A 14,317-nucleotide genomic window follows, 5' to 3' on the forward strand; every position below is an offset into this window, starting at 1 on the left:
CTGTTTCCCTCTCCTCATTGCTCAATCCCACTCTTTTGCCGTCTTTTCCCTCCCCTTTTTCTTTCTCTCATCTGATCCATCTCTGATCTCTTTCCTCTGAATGACCTCTCTTTTGGCGTGATATATCTATGTGTGTGTTTTTGTAAACATAAAATATGAGTGTGGTAAATGAGCCAGAACCAGAGAGGAAATGCAAGCTCTGTGACTTGCAGGTGTGAGTATATGATGTGTGCTGTGTTTGGATGTTTAGTCTGTATGAATTTGCTTGAATCTTCAGTTTCACTTATTTCTTCAGATATGGGCAGTTTTTGTCCTGCTTTGACTATTTTCATATATTTTAAAATGCAATTTATTCCTGTGATTTTTCAGCAGCAATCACTCAAGTTTCTCAAGTCTCATTAATCTTTCAGAAATCATTCTAATATGCAGATTTGGTGCTCAATTCAAGTCACCTTTATTTATATAATGCTTTAAACAAAATACATTGCGTCAAAGCAACTGAACAACATTCATTAGGAAAACGGTGTGTCAAGAAACATTTCTTTATAAATTGTGAAAATTATTGTGTATATATTGTGTATATATTGTGTGTGTGTGTGTGTGTGTGTGTGTGTGTGTATATATATTAGGATTCTTTTATTAGGAAAGAACAAAATAACATAATTTATTTGAAATAATATTGAATATTATATAAAATAATGAATTATATAATAATATGATAATATTACCAACAGTGGATATACAGTACAATCAATTGATAAGAACTGTCATATAAAATCATCTCAAATGATATGTTGTGTTTGACAGCATTCTGTGGGTGGAAAAGAACATTCTGAAAGTTTTTGGGATACACTTTGACTGGCAGACGTCTTTGTCTCGATAAGGCCCACTTCATTGCAAGTATTTAGTGTGTTCTAAATAGTTATATAATGAATTGACATGTATTTTTATTATTCTTCTTCACACATAGTGTTTCATATGTCATCTTTTGTATGTTCTTCACTGATACTGTTGTCAACTTGGCAACAAAGTAGTCTTACTTTTGATAAAACTTTGACAGGCCATCGGAGCTCCAGGGACAAGGTTTTTTTTTCTTGTTTCTTCACACAGTAAATACACTACTGATCAAAGGTCGGTGCAAGGTTTTGTTTGTTTGTTTGTATGTTTGTTTGTTTTCTTTTGCATTAAATTAATTCTGAAGGATCATGTGACATTGAAGACTGGAGTAATGACTTCTCATTACAGATTAAATACAAATAATGCAAACTTTTGAATGCTAGGGGGGGTCATTTTAATGTGACCATAAAATTACAAAACAAAAATCGAAAAATCTTTTATTTGTGTTTTCCCCTAAGCACTTTGTGAATTAACACCATCATTCTCTAGAGTGTCTAACCTTGACCAAGGTGACACTAAATGCCTCTGCTCTTTACATTTTAACCAGGTTTTATTTCTTACCATACCACTGTTCTGTTCATAGGTTTAAACGAACCATCCATCATAGCTAAGTGGACATTTCAACCTTGGTTCTTTCATCACCCCGTAACCAAACTGATCCAGTCAGATCAAAAGCTCTGCCCAATCCCAAGAGCCCCAGCGAAAAATTTCTTTTTGAGAAAAGGAGGAGCGTCCTTTCTACCTGCACAGCTGACTGAGCTGCCCCTTCGTCTCGGCTCCTTGGAGACGTACTCTCACTTTCTCTTTCTGTCTGACATGGAGAGGTTGAGAAGAGCTGTAGATGGCGAAACCAAGAAGTTGGTATCATGTCACTTAGGAGAGAGTGTTTGTTGGATTCAGCCCTTCTACTCTCTCTGCCTTTGTTCCTACCTTTCTGTCCACGAAGCAACGAGTATGTTATCTTCAACTCCTCAGCTGATCCTTTTGTTTATATCCCGTCTGCAAAGTAAAGCACAGACAATGTGTGAGCCATCACCACTCTAAAAATAGCAGTCAGCTGATTGGGAGCGCATCTTAATGAAATAAAGTCATTACGTTTCTGTGAACCACACAGGAATGTTCCCCTGGATTTCTCAGCAGAGCATTGATTTAAGCAGCGCTCTGACGGTCTCTAATGGGAGTAGTTTAGTTAATGGGATGTAAGGGCAGGTCAGAGGAGGTGGAGGTCAAAAGGTCATCCATTGTCATGGCTGTTTGATGAACATTTCTGTCTTTATATGTCCTTTAGGTTTCTGCTTCTCTGTTTTCCTGTAGTTTGGAATACTTTTGATGTGGTGGTTCTTCGTTATTTCTCTCTTAATTATTATTGTTAATGTGATGAAGTACAGATTTGCTTCCCCACAGAGAACATTTATAGTGTCCCCACCTACACAAGAGTCGAGCTGCTTTTTTGACCCATGGTCGTGCTGCAGTGCCCTTGAAAGGGTTTTTATGAAGAGCCTCCCTGGATACCTGTTTTTTTTTAAGTAAATAATTCATCCAATAAAGGGATAATTCATCCAATAAAGAAAATTCTCTCATTGTTAACTCATGTATTTTGAAACCTCTATGTGATTTCCTTTATTCCATGTTACATAGAAGCAGAGATCATTTTCTCTTCAAATCTCATTTGATTGTTTCCAGATATCAGAAATAGGCACTTTTGGGCTCATTTATTTTTAGGAAATTTGCCTCTATTCAAATAATTTTAGCTGAATTGTCCAGAACCTACTAGCATAACTCGTCCAAATTCTCTGATGAGCTCCAAATATATATATATATATATATATATATATATATATATATATATATATATATATATATATATATATATATAAACTTGAAAATCCTGGTTTTGCTCCAGTTGAAGGCTCTAAACAACCAAACAACCTTTTTTTCCCCCGATACTGGGACCTATAAAATTGATTTGCAGATTTAGATTCCTGGCAGGAAACATACGGCTTTGGTAAAGGTGGAGGTTGCTTTCTCCTTGGCATACACCAAAACATTCTACCTGCTTCCAAAAGTAAAACTCAAAACATTTGCTTTGAACATGTTGTGATGTTCCATAGGGATTAAATGTTCATTTTTTATGAGCAGGGATCCTTCTGTGTTTTATCAAACAACAAGCTCTGCAACCGAGATGACTCAACGAGCACATGAGAGTGTAAGAAGCAGCTCTTTTATGAAATATTTTAAGTAATATTATCAGTGCTTTCAGCGTTCATTTTGAATGTTGTATTCCACTGCCATTCAAAAGTTTGTATGTATATGAAATATTGCAATTTAAAAAAACGATTTTCTTTTTTTATATATATATTTTTTTAAATGAATTGTAGAACGGGAATAAATAGTCACTAAATCTTATGGCAAAATGAAATATTTAGTGTCACATGATCCTTCAGAAAACATTCTAATCATTGTATGCTTATTTGGTGCGCAAGAAACATATTACATGATTTTTTTCATTGAAATCATGCTACATTTTATACATTTTTGATGAATAAAAAGTTCTAAATAAAAGCATTTATTTAAAATATTTAAGAAATTATTTTTAACAAAGTTATTAGTGTCTCTTTTGGTCAGTTTATTACAACCATGTTTTATAAAATTAATTTATTTAAAAAAAAAATTACTGATCCCAAATTGTTGAATGCAAGTGAATATTTAAATGTAAAAAAAAATTATAATATATTTTTTTAATGATTTTTTTTTCTCAACTTTTTAAAATTTATTTTGCTTTTTTTTACATTTTGCCCACAACAAATGAGGCTAGTGGTTTAGAGAATGGATGGATGGATGGATGGATGGGTCTACACTGATGTACTGTCTTTGAGGCAGATGTGTGAAAAAGCTGTGTCCAGTGCTGAAGAGAGTGACAGTATTTGTCAAGGTAAGGAGATCATATGACAACAGGTTCTCCTCTTTGCTTTATGGAATACCTTCAGAGAGACAGAATGGCATCAGGGATGTGTGAGAGAGCTAAACCGGCCATATCTGTCCTGTGGTGATGCTTTTCTGACAGCCTTTTTTATTTTAGGACTTAAACAAATTGTTGTTTCACTTTCACATATCACACTGATGAATTTAAAGTGTTTTCTGAGTGGGCTTTATTTGTTCCTCTGTTCGCCTTGTCTCACAGAGCAGCTGATTTGTGATGGGACTGTTGCTCTCTTCTTCATCTCTCTTACACGTGGCTTAGTTTCAGGTATGATTAAATCATTCACATGGCCCCCGTGTGGCACAATTCTCACATGTGCAGCCCACAAATTGAAAGCAGCGCTTATCAAATGCAACTGGGATTGCAGCATCTTAAAAGGGTATTTCGCTTATTATATCGCTCCTCCCTCCACTCATCTTTTATTTATGAATTATGCCCATGATTCTGAGGGTGGCCACAGCAGCACAGCCCTCTACAATCTTCAAAATGATGATTTTCTAATCTTCTCCCTGTCATTGCACATGGACCGGTGTCAACGTTACACCACTTTTTCACGATTTCTGCCGAAGCGATGAGTCACAGCCAACCATACACGGTCACACACACACACACACTCACACTCACCACTGGTGCAGTGAGGGAGAAATGAGAGCTGGGTTTCTTTGAAAGGTCATTTTAGATCTCTGTAGGCTTCTGTGTGTTTTGGCATGTGCAAACTGGCAGTGAGTGGAAAACTGCATAATGAGGGGATAGATGGTGTTTGTCCTCTTCCTGTCTGATGATGCAGAGCTGTTACAGGCTGACATAAGTGTCTCCATTGCTGTCAAACACTCAACCAATCAGCACACTGCATACAGGCTTAGGGATTTTAGCCAATCAATTAAGTGCCTACATGAACTCTGTTCTATCACGCTGAGCTGGGGGGGACACTGTTTAGGGGTGGGCTATGGCTAACGACGTGCAGATGGATGAATCAGATGGTGTAGTATGGAGTGCACAATTTACACATTTACTGATATTTACTATGTCACTCAAATGTTTTGAATTTCATTATTTGTGAATTACATTTGGGGTTAAAATGTCTTAAACACAGAGTATCTTGTCTTAAATTATGTTAAATTACAGCAGATATTATTTCTGGAAATCCGCCAAGAACGTGTCTAAATCATATCTCACCCACAAAACGTAAATGATATTTTGCATTTCTTATTAATTGTTTGTAATGTAATGACATTTTTTTGACGATTACATTTTAAAACACGTTTAAATACAGGAAAGAAAACAATGATTGTGAGAATGAATTAGAGATTGGGGAGAGCATATCATGAATTGCCTCAAAATTGTCACAGTACAGCAACGTACGGTTCTAAAATAATAAATTAATAAAAATAAATAATACATTTTGCAAAATGTATCCGTTTTTTTCTTTATGCAAAAGGGGGAGTTACCATTGTGTGAAATTCCACTTTATACTGTATTATTCTGCAGAAATACTGAGTGGTGCACTAGTATGGTAATCATAAAAAAGCAAGGACTGTACAGGAAACAAAATGGGAAGGAGAGACATGTAGTGAGGGTTGAGTTGGGAGATTGCTCACTGTTGCTTCTGGGAATCCTCCAGCCCTGATAGCCGTGCTTCGTTGAGTTTCTTTATCAATATTGAATTAGTCAGTGGAGAGTGGAACATGGCTCACGCTGGGACTTTGACACTGTACAGAGGTTACTTAGTGTATGAGAAGCAGAGACAGGAAGAGTGCGGTTTAACTATCCATGTCATTTTTGGAAATGTTTGGTTTAAATGGTGACTTGATTTTTTTTTTATTGTTTTGGTTGAATCAATGACTTCCCACTTCTTTTAACCTCTGGTTGTCCATGTCCATGTAATGAATGTGCAGAACTACTCATTTTGTTCAAATCAGCTTGTCATTGGGTTATCTGAATGCCTAGTCTACTAATCTGGTCTGGTTTTAGGTTTGCCTGATCTCTGACTCGTTCCTTATTTGGGGCATTTCCAATCAACCGCTAAATTCAGTGCCACAGAACACAGGGGTCTTGAGACGCTTTTGAAAAATCAGACTATTTTTAACTTCTACAGCGCTCTGTCTTGCAGCGCACGTGGCAGGATGGGCAAACAACGTGAGATGCAACACAGCAACTAAAAACATGTCATTCTTCATGTTTACGGCTGTAGCGATTGTACTTTAAAGAGAATAAAAAAATAAATAAATGCAGTGCTATCAGAGAGGGTTTACTGTGTGACAATACAGCACACTGTCAGAATGCTAATTAAAACAGGCACTAAAAATATCACAAAAAAAAAATCTAAGTAAACCAATCAACTAAATGTTAGACGATTTGTTGTCAACATTGTGACCCATCTCTACTTCCATGTGCAGGCATGTTGTTAGTTGACATCATGGTAGAATTTCCTCTGTTGGTCTTGTGAGAGATGATCTGCATCTTTCTGAGATCCATTAAACATTAAAATCTCAATCTGCGTCAGCAAGAACAAAGGATCTTTCCTGGGTACTTCCTCTGTTGTCTTTTCTGCCCAATCTCTTGTCTCTCTCTCACTCTCTCTCACTTTCTCTCTCTCTCACACACACACTCTCTCTCTCTCTCTCCATGTGTCCTTGTTTTCTTTCTCTGCCTCCTGTCGTGCGTTACCAGCCAAAGAATAAAGTTCCGGCATAAATGCTCTCATAGATAGCACCATGAGCACTATGAGACAGATCACCATGAGGTCTCTGTTTTTGAAAGCCAGATCTGGGCCGTATATCTTTATTTCACTCTTCATAATGTTAAGTATGCATTTCTTCCAGCGGATGTCAGAGACAAGCGTGCTACTTAGCTCTTGCTGTGTTAATGTGTGTTGTAATGTGTCAGGATGGTTGACTAGTTACTAGCTATCTATCAACGAGCTAGTTGATTAGGGAAGATGATGTTTTTATGCTTTTGATGCAAAGATTTGGGATCTACAACATCTCAATGAATGTTTTAGTGCACTGCGCTGTTACGGTCTCAAAGTTGCATGTCTCAATTCATTGTCCTTAAAGCATTGTTTCCACTGGCATTAAAGCACCATTTACGTACACATTAACCACCTTCAACAATTGAAAATCATCTCTGTCAGCCCTTAGATCACCTGCTGCGAGCAATGATCTGTTATCATGCAGAATCCACAGGTGTTTTGAAGAGATTAAAGGACATTTTCCACGTGTGTGTCAGGTGTGTCAGAAGTTACACATTATACACCAAAACCAAATAAAAAAAAAAAACAAAATTCTAATTTGCTATTTAAATATTATCAAAATTCGATTTATATTCGAATTTAAAATGCATAATTTCAGTTAGGGTGAAGAAAAGCTTTTGGCTTCTCTTCTGAGGCCACAAGAGGGCGCATTGGGCGAAATATTACTAATGCACGTTTATTCAAAGCATATGAAAATGACTGTAAAAAAAAGTGCTTAATATAAAAAAAAAAAAATTATAAACCAATTATAATTGAGTAGATTTTTTTATTTTGGGGAAAAAAAACTGAACACACCTTAATTTCACATGGCTTTCTAAACATGCGGCTCTCTTGTGTGAGACGCGAATGCAACGGTGAAAAATGCGTGAAATATGCGTTCTGTGTGAATGGCTTGGTTTCAGTTTTGACGTAAACAAGATCTTCTCCACATTCTCTTTTTCCGCAATATTTTGAATGAACACCGCAGCAGCGCTGCATCTAGTTGCTTCAACTGTATATGTTAACAAAAACATTATAATGCAATGTCGCTTATATTGTTATCGCATCTCGTGCGCCAATGATAAAGCGCCAAAGTATAATTTGACCATCCACATTGGTGCACTGTCCGCATTATGAAGTTTTCCTCATCATGAGGGCTTGCGTACAGCGCTGCACGAGGTGAATGATGACAGAAGTGGTACTGCTTATCGAGCTCGTCTGCCTCCTGAAGGCTGTGCGAACGAGGCTGTGTGAGAGACGGAACAGAACATGGAATGTGAAGTATATCTGGGGCGGGCCTTAAAGCTGTCTGCTTAACGGACATCTACAATTCGAATGCGACATTTTTGCATTCGAATGTGGATTTTTATTTTAAATTCGATGAATATTTGAAATTCTATTTTTTTTTTTGACAGCCCTAATAAATAAATGGTGATTGTTATTACTATATTCACATTTATACTGTATTATAGTTTAAAAATAACTTTTGCAATTATATATTTTTTTAGAAATGCATCTGTTTAGAGTCTGTTGGACATGGCGCAATCTATTTATACATGGCTTTTCTAGTGACCATTCAGGCAGTCCACCGACTAGTCAATTCAAATATGTATGCACATGTCTCATCCACTCTTTGCATTTGTCGAGCTTCAGTGTCTGAGATCAAATCTCCCATTAGAGAGTCATTAAAAGACTTTAACTTCACCTCTTTTTGTAGGTTTTTTTTTTTTTCTGGATCTCTCTCCTGTCTGAGTGTGAATCCTGTAAGTGTGACGGACTGTAATTGGTCAAGGGGAGGGTTCTTATCAGTGCATGGTTTGTCAATACACACAAAGCTCTGTAGTGATGATCAGATCATAGTCTAGGAGAGAAGAGTGGACTGTCTGAGACGGAGACACCTGGCAAATGAGCAAGTGCAAATATTGACTGCAAAAGTGTCAATCTATCAAACCCTCACCGCATGTCCTCGCTGTCCTCATTACAGGTGTCTGAACACACGCTGAGATTCACACACTTCCACCCAGGACAAATCCACTAATATACTGACTGATTTATCAAGACCAGCTGCAAGAAGTAAGTGTTTTTTTTTTTACTGATCAATGAAATAATCTTGACTTTATCAAGCAGCTATGGATAATTGGCCTACATTTGTGTTTATTCATTATTTCATTAATTATTTTTTTCTTAAATGTGATGGTTTCCAAGGCTTAAGAATACAGATGACCCTATATAATAAGAATTTGGTTTTCTGTGATGTATTGAACATTGTTTTGAATTCTGCTGATGAAATGTGTCACATGCAGTGCTTTAAGTGGGCCGGTACGCACCGTTACTCAGTACCGCCACTTCCAAATATAGCTCTTCAGCGTACCGCCACCTCTCCGTGCGCCAGGAACGTGCTTTTAGCGTACCGTTACGCTCATTTGGACATCTGTTTTAATAGAGGTTTTAATCCTTTGCCAGTGCTGCCGTTTTTCAGAGCGCCCTTCACAATGTAAGCTTCCTAATTCATCCCACCGAGAGCAGAGACTACATCACCCACACACCCATGACTTTTACAAGTGAGAAGCGCATGCGTTGCTTTTGTTGCTGTCAGTAACAACTTAACGTGGCCGGAGAGAATTTGTGAAACGCGCACAAAAATTCAAATACAGTGAACAACACTTAATATGCTCTCCTGGCACCTGACCCAATGATTGCTTTGTTTGGGGTTTCTCCTTCTTTACAGAGTTTCGATGCAAAGCACAATTATGTATGGAATGGTAATTGCAAAGAAAATGATTTTAAAACTTTGGAAGTCAGATACTGCGCCTCAGTTTAGGATCTGGTTAAGTGAGCTCATTGGTATATTGCATATGGAGAAGGTCCGCTATGGCATGATGGCATGATATCTTAATTAATAAATTTTCAGATATTTGGGAGCCATTTTTGGTTTTGCTTTTGGTTTCTATTCTGTATATTTTTTCCTGTCTGTTTTTTCTTTTGTTACTTGTATATAAAATTCTAATAAAAAAAAAAAAAAAAAAAAAAATTGCTCTCCTGGCTTCAGATTCTGAGTACTACAACAAAACGGTCAAAATCAGATGACTCGCTGGCTGACACCCCGTCATATCGCTGCAGGTCAGATGCAGGTTCAGACTAATGAAGTAATGCAGTAGCTCTTTCAGGCAGGGTGACCAGCTGTCCCGAAATCGAAACTGTTGTCCCGAATCCCGAATCTGGCCCTAATTGTCTAAATTATACTAAAGCAAAATCTTGAGTAGTTATTGTCTGATAAACATTAAAAACTGTCTGCCGAGGTTGAGTCGTTCTGCAACCAGCCCCCGTCGGCTGCTCATTGGCTGCAGGATCTTTTTTCTAAGTTCTAAAAAAAATACCGTAGGCGGCTAGGCACGAATTTAGATATTCATTTATTGAAATAATCTATATGCACAAAGACAATACGACCGTTTTATCCCCTTTTTGTTTTAAAGCTTGATGAAGAGAGCGCAAGTTGCTGCAGCTGTGAGGAGGACAGTGATGCACGCGTTCAGGAGGGATTGACAGTTCGCGGCACTGTGTACAAAAAATACTCCGCTACTTAAAGCACTGGTCATATGGTAAAACGATGTAGTGGACTTATATTGAAAAGTTCTTTCATAATATTCTTTTTAAATTTAAAGTTTCAAATTAATTTAAAATGGCTTGAACATTTTAAATAAATCACCATATGGAAACATTTTCTAGTAAAAGTTAAATTATAATAGAATTCCAGCTATTGTTGTAAAAACAATAAAAAAAAAATTATAACATTTAAGAAAAAATATATAAAATTATGTATATATTTTTCTTTTAAAATGTTTCTTGTTTTGTGACGGTGGTACTAAATATATCAACATGGCAAATATATATCTCCCAAAAAGAAAACTTGCTGCTTTGCTCTTTTTTTTTTTTTTTTTTTTTTTTCGTGCCATAGTTTCACTCTTATATCAAGCCGGAAACTTTTAACAAACTGATTTCCATCTTATTAATACAGTACAATTCTGATGCAGAATTAATAGTGTGAACCTTGTACATCACTCATTTTAATCAGATTTATCATCATTATTCATTAGCACTAGGGGTGGGCGATATCTCGATATTTAAAATATATCGAGATATTTTTTTAAACACGATATGGATTTTGACATATCGTATATATCGATATGTTGTTTATATTTAATTCTGATTCCGCCACTTTGCTTCTTTGCCTTCTCTGTGCTGTGCTCGCCCCCGCTCGCTCGCCCCCGCCTCCTTGCTTTTGTCCCCACTCCCTTCGCGTGTATAGAACTAGTCTAAAAAACAAAGTCTAAAAACAAAAGGACAACTGGCTCCATTATATGGAGATACTTTGGTTTTAAGGCGTAGGACGAACAGAAGGCAGATGTCTAACGTAGGGCCCAATGATTTCCGCGATGCAGAAAACGCGGACGGAATCCAGTCATAAAAACGGTATTTACAGTTTAACGCGGAATGTCAAGGAATTGGTTAAATTTTGAATGAATTATCAAAAGTAGGTCATGCACTTAAATCAAATCGCGATATAGACTAATATCTGCAAATATTAACCCGGAAAAGTCTATTTAAATAGGAATCCTGCATGTTCTGCGTGTCTGTGTTAACGAATGGCGCAGAAGCGCGTCTTCATTCATTAAACACACGGAAGCGCGTGATGCTCGCGCTGATTTCAGCGTCTTTCCTCTCACTGATAAAGATGTGAACACATGAGGAACATCTCCAGAACTGCACCGAGAGATTTGATTTGAGTAAAACTAGCTCATATCACATCATAGACTGTAGTATCACATACACAGAACTGTAAAGGTAAACCCGTCAAAATAAAAGTATTTGGCAGAAATATTTTACTATTGTTCAGCAGAATGTACATAGCTCACTAATACTATTATTAAAATGAAATAAACATATTTTTTTAAGGAATAATCACACAACATTTCTTCCATGTTTTATTTTTAATAGTAAATCCCCTTTGTTTACCAAAAAATAAAGTTTGCTTAATTTTAAATAATTAAAAGATAAATTAAATAAATGTTTTATGCCTTCATTTGACAACCAGAAAAATGTAAATACACAGAATAGGTAACAATAAAGCATACGGTGAAGAAAAAAATAGACGTTTCATAGGGCCCTAAACATGTAATATTTGGCATATTTGTTTTTGCAGTAGTTTTAGGGGGGTTATATTTCCTGTAAAGATATCGAGATATATATCGCATATCGAGATATTGCAAAATATATCAAGATATATTTTTTGCTCCATATCGCCCAGCCCTAATTAGCACCTCATATCAAAACAATCTTCACCTCTCACTTCCAAGTGGCTTGTTGGCATGGTAACAGTCTTAATTCCACTACAGTGAATGAAGCACACACACGCAAGTTTTTTCTCGCCTCACTGTGACTGAGCCACACAATCGCTTCATGCCTACTCTGAGGGCTCAGAAAGTCACATTTTATTTAGCCTAACTAGACTTTTCTTTGAATTTGCCAAGTATGCGTGTGTTTGAATTGCGTATTGAGCCTTAGTGCACCTCGAGCTGGTCAAATTTAAATGTAATTGACCCTAGAACCAAAAGGGGCTTTTATGTGTCTCTCTCGAGCGAATGCTGCCGAAAGCACATGCACTCTTCCATGGCAGGTTATAAGCCAGATCTCCATAGAGAATACAAGCTCTCCAGGTCTTTGATGTTGTCCTCTCACTCATCTCTGTTGGTGTGAATATGCAACCGGGTTCCCATTAACACTCACCTATGTAGACGCTGGAGACTGTGTTTTATAAGAGAGACACAAAGTGAGTGCAGCGGGATTATCTTCATTTGATATTGTTTGCTCAGTGGAGATTGCATCAGTGCGTAGTTGTCCTCCTTTGTCATCGTCTGCCTCTCTGTTCCTAGTTCTTATTCACTCTGCTACAATTATTTTTATTTTTTTTCAATGTATAACTGACAGCTTGTGGGTATTAACCCTGGATCCCAGATATTGATAATGATTTGGCACAGTAAGAAATACTTTATGTAACCAAATGAAAAGACACTGATAGCTGCCTTCTGTTGTTTGTCATATGCTTACAGACACTTTGTCTACACTAGGAGTACTCCTAATAACCCATCCATTGAATGGGGTATAAAAGAATTGATTGAAGCTGAATGGCATTGATTGGAGAGCTGGCAGAGAGAAATGCGACCATTACTGTATAGAATCAGGTGTATTGTGCAACGGGTGCTCAATGTGCTCCTCGTCCCCCTCTGACCTCTGCTCAGAGAGAATATGAGCTGAGTTGCTGAGCACAGCTCTGTCATGGTAATGACACGGGCCATTGTTAGCCAATTGGCGAGCTGTCATTTTTTCCCCCCTCCTCTGATGCTGATTTGATTTAACTTTAGACTAGAAAATGAGTCTCGGGAAATGAGGGGAGTTTCATTTCATAATAGATAGAACATTTTCACTTTGTGAATCTAAAATTTCAGTGATGAATTGGGTATTGTTGCTTACCATCTTTCGTTACAGTTAATTGTTGGTGAGTAACTCTATGTAGTGATACTTTTAGCCAAATTAACTGTCAGTTTGCACCAGTTCTGAAATTGGTAGCTTAACATCAGAAGTGTTTTTATAATACAAATTCCTGTTACAGCAGCTGTTCTTATTAATACTCAAATTGTATCCTTAAAACAATGACAAGTAGCCCGTGTTGTCTAGTTAAAGGGTTATGTTTCCCAAAAAATAAAATTCAATTACTTAATTAATTTGATTATTGATTTCTGTCCCTCCAATTTAAGTCAATTCAACCAAAATGTTATAAAGATATTGTAAGAGCAATCCATATAAACATGAAGGCTCAGATGTGCTTGCTTGATGCACAAGAACCAGTGCGGATTATTCTGTTCTCACATGTCAGACAAATACATTTGAGTTTTTCTTTACCAAATTTGATTTTCAATTAAATCTGTTCATCATATAAAGCAATAAAATCTCTTCAGAAGAATTTATATGGATTTCTTTTACAATTTTTTAATGAACTTTTTGAAGTATTTTTGGTGGAATGGGCTTTCAGTGAAGGGTCAGAAGTTTTCATTAAAAATATCTTTATTTGTGTTTCAAAGATGAACAAAAGTCTTCTGGGTTTGGAACAACATAAGGATGAGTAATATATCACAATTTCATTTTTAGTGAACTTGCCCTTTAATTTTTCCACCATTAAAAAATTCTGATGCAGGAAAAATTGTGACCAACACCTACAAACTGATCTCATTGTTTAGACACCAGCTTCACGGAGTCCAATTAGCTTTCGAAAAAGTCATTAGCCTAGAGATTCACATACTGTACTTTTCCACCCAGCCCTGTGAATGTGTACACAGTGTACCTTTTTAAATCAGTTTAGGCAGACTGTTTTTTAATTGTCCTAATAGAAGATCAGATACATTTTATGACTAGTTTATGCAGAGATCTTTTGTTTAGTGCACCCCTGAGCTCGATCTGCATATCCTTATGAATTACAGCTGTAGAGATGTTCAGAGATATTCCTTATCAACATGCGCTGTGTGTATATGTGTTTATGTATTGATCTTGCTGATTGTGTTGCCTGTGTGTGGGTGTACAAATGCGTGCGGATGCAGATATTCTCTTGCGAGCGGATATGTTAGTGTACTTGAATGATTGTCATTGTTCTGTGACCT

At 36.8% G+C, this 14,317-nt stretch overlaps 1 pseudogene; it reads left to right on the forward strand.

The window, feature by feature from the left end:
* LOC113113255 (bifunctional heparan sulfate N-deacetylase/N-sulfotransferase 2-like) overlaps nt 1-14,317 on the forward strand; it is a 109,485-nt pseudogene that overhangs the window by 70,539 nt on the left and 24,629 nt on the right.

This window comes from Carassius auratus, chromosome 13 (genome assembly GCF_003368295.1).
Source record: "Carassius auratus strain Wakin chromosome 13, ASM336829v1, whole genome shotgun sequence".
Taxonomy (NCBI): domain Eukaryota; kingdom Metazoa; phylum Chordata; class Actinopteri; order Cypriniformes; family Cyprinidae; genus Carassius; species Carassius auratus.